Source organism: Mandrillus leucophaeus, unplaced genomic scaffold, assembly GCF_000951045.1.
Source record: "Mandrillus leucophaeus isolate KB7577 unplaced genomic scaffold, Mleu.le_1.0 Scaffold2, whole genome shotgun sequence".
Taxonomy (NCBI): Eukaryota; Metazoa; Chordata; class Mammalia; order Primates; family Cercopithecidae; genus Mandrillus; species Mandrillus leucophaeus.
Window position 1 is genome coordinate 10,018,830 of NW_012102031.1, and position 3,270 is coordinate 10,022,099.

Consider the following 3,270-nt stretch of genomic DNA (forward strand, 5'->3'; position numbering starts at 1 on the left):
CTCTCTAATTCAGAACCACAGACTTGTTCCTTATCTAAAGCAGTAATTTGAACTCTTATAGCTTAATATCACTTCTCCCCTTTTAGGGTATGCTTTCTTAGTAGCTCTTTGGAAATGTGGGATATTTATTGTCCTCTATTTCCTCAAATACCTGCATCCATGCTTCTATGTGCAGTGAACACACATACACTCATTCTCCACTATTTCCAGTTCTCGTGGTGGAGACGAATTAGGGCATGCCTATTCACAGGAAGGCCTTTTGAGACATGGGCAAGACTGAATTCATATCCCAGCTTTAGTGGTTTATGCAGTGAGCTCCCTTGAGCCGGTTGCGTAACTTCTGTGAACTCCAGGTGTCTCATCAGTAAACTTCAGGAAATAATACCTGTTTCATGAAGTATTTGTGAGAATTAAACAGGATGGCCATATAAAGCCTTGACTAGCGCCTAGTACATAGTATATTTTCAAAATTATGGTTAGCTTTTACTATTTTTAAACACAGATAGGACCTGCTGTTTCTTTATTCCATTTTCTGGAACAAAGAGTGGTTAGACTTCAAACTCCCTAAAGAGAGAACACTTTGCAAACTGTAGTATGCTATTCGTGTGAACGGGATTATTAGTAATATTGCTGATAACTATCCAATGTCACTAAAAAATGGCTTCCTCAGTGATGTAGACTAAGTTCTTTGGAAGTTCAGTGATGAGGGAGGAGGACAAGGAGAGCCCCTAAGGATAGGAGCACTTCTCAGATTTCTCAAGCCTGGTTGAAGTATGGATTGGTAGAGAGGTAGAGGACATCCAACAGAGGTTATCCAAAGAGGAATGTGTCATATGAGTAGGAACGATGTGAAACAAACATCCGTCATAGCAGGATTCAGGACACTGTGAGTTGGTCTTTCAGCCAAGCCCAGAGAAGCCAGGCAAGGAGGTGGTTCTATTGCATCATCATCATTCATTTATTTATCTATTCATTCAGCAAACATACTGCACTCGTGTTTTGCATCTCACTCTGTTTTGTGTGTTGGGAAACAGTGAACAGCAACAATAAAAAAGACAGAACCCCCTTCCCTCTGGTTCTTACATTCTATCATCGGAGGTAGGGGGAGAGATGATAAACAAATAAACAAATACAAATGTCAGGACATGATAAATGCTGCACATTTATTCAGCCCTGACTGTATGCCAGGCCCACTGCCCTTTAGTCTTTGACAACCACTGTCAGTGGCTTGTGTTACTTAATATCTCTATGTATGAAAACGGGCATTCAGCCACGTTAACAAATTCCTTTAGTCTAGGCTGGTCTGGGGAGGTCCCTAATTTCTTCTGTTCTTGCCTCGGTGAAGGCATACTTGATTTTTTTCAGGTTCTCTGCTAGCAGATCACAGCCATGGTGTCGGTTTAAGAAAGGGTTAGTTTGGATGGGAACTCTGCTACCCAGGTGAGATGGCCCAAAGCAAGCAAATTTTTTCCCCAAGTGTATTTACACTACTATGACGTAGAACCGAAAGAACAAATAAGAATCGAGGAGGGGAAAAATAAAAAAGGAAAAGGGGAAAAGAAGGCCTAAAGGAGAGAAAATGAGTTGTGTTTGTAGGGAGGTTTCTCTTCCTTCTGTAATCTCTCTAGCCAGGAGTTTCACTCAGTTTTCTGAGAAATACTCACGGTAATTTGGGAGTCCCCTGCACAATTGTGTAGACCAAAGACCATTGGCTTTTGAAGCTGGGAGTTGTGAGTCTAAATCCCGGCCCCATTTCTAGTTTAATAGCTACGTAGCTTTGAGCAAGTGAGATCACTTTTCTGTGGCTCAGTTTCCTCATTTGCAAACTGTGGGTTAAAATCAAGTTCTGGGCCTGGCGCAGTGGCTCACGCCTGTAATCCCAGCACTTTGGGAGTCCGAGGTGGGAGGATCACAAGGTCAACAGATCGAGACTATCCTGGCCAACATGGTGAAAACCCGTCTCTACTAAAAATACCAAAAATTAGCCAGGTGTTGTGGCGCGCATCTGTAGTCCCAGCTACTTGGGAGGCTGAGGCAGGAGAATCGCTTAAACCCAGGAGACAGAGATTGCAGTGAGCCAAGATCCTGCCACTGCACTCCAGCCTAGGTGACAGAGCAAAACTCCATCTCAAAAGAAAGAAAAAAAAAATCAAGTTCCTGCCTTGTACTATTTCAGTGGTGACAATAGATATTGGAACTTGAGGGAAACTCTAACATAGTTAGTTGTGTCAGTCTTAGATTTCACTGCAGGTTATCAAAAATCTCAGCTAACACTGGCTTAAGCAAGGTTTGCATCTTCTTTCTCATTGTGTTTAAGTTGTCTGGAGGCCATCAGTGTAGGGATGGCAGTATTGGGGATTTGGGATTTCTTTGTCTTTCACCCCAGCCTACTTGATTGACATTCCCAAGATCATCTCATGACCTATGATGATTGTCAGAGCTTCAGCTATTTTGTCCACATTCCAGCTGGCAGGAAAGAAGTGTTAAGGTGGGACATACCACTTTCTTTAAAGAACATATCTTGGAAATTTCACACTTCAGATCCTTTTAGATCCTGTTGACACAACTTAGTTACAGGGATACCCTTAGCTGCCACCTAGGTCGAAGAGACCCTGGAACAGATAGATTTTACTCAAGGAAGCCATGTTTTTTGGAACGTTCTGGAATTCTGTTACTATGGTCACAGTGAACAATGTCTATCACATGGGTGGTTCTCAAACTTAGTTGAGTGTTTGAATTACATATCAAAAATGCATATTCATGGGACCTACCCCAGACCTACTGACTGAGAATCTCTGGGAGTAGCACCTGAGAATATGGGTATTTAACAAAATAATATATCCAGATGATTCTAAGATAGGAGAGATTGTTTGGAAACCATTGCTTTAGGCTGGGCACAGTGGCTCATGCCTATAATCCCAGCACTTTGGCAGGCTGAGGCGGGTGGATCACCTGAGGGCAGGAGTTGGAGACCAGCCTGGACAACATGGTGAAACCCTGTCTCTACTAAAAATACAGAAAAAATAGCCGGGCATGGTGGAGGGTACCTGAAATCCTAGCTACTTGGGAGGCTGAGGAAGGAGAATAGTTTGAACCTGGAAGGCGGAGGTTGCAGTGAGCTGAGGTCATGCCATTGCACTCCAGCCTGGGCAACAGAGTGAGACTCCGTCTGAAAAAACAAAACAAAACAAAAAAAGGAAACTACTGCTTTAAGGAGCAGCACATAGGATTGATGAATTTTCTTTATCCCTGTGTTCCTTGAAAAATAAA

At 42.8% G+C, this 3,270-nt stretch overlaps 1 protein-coding gene across 3 annotated transcripts in view; it reads left to right on the top strand.

Moving 5' to 3' along the window:
• The window catches only part of LARGE (like-glycosyltransferase), a 692,738-nt gene that overhangs the window by 298,217 nt on the left and 391,251 nt on the right, over window positions 1-3,270 (top strand). The gene's annotated exons all lie outside the window — the stretch shown is intronic.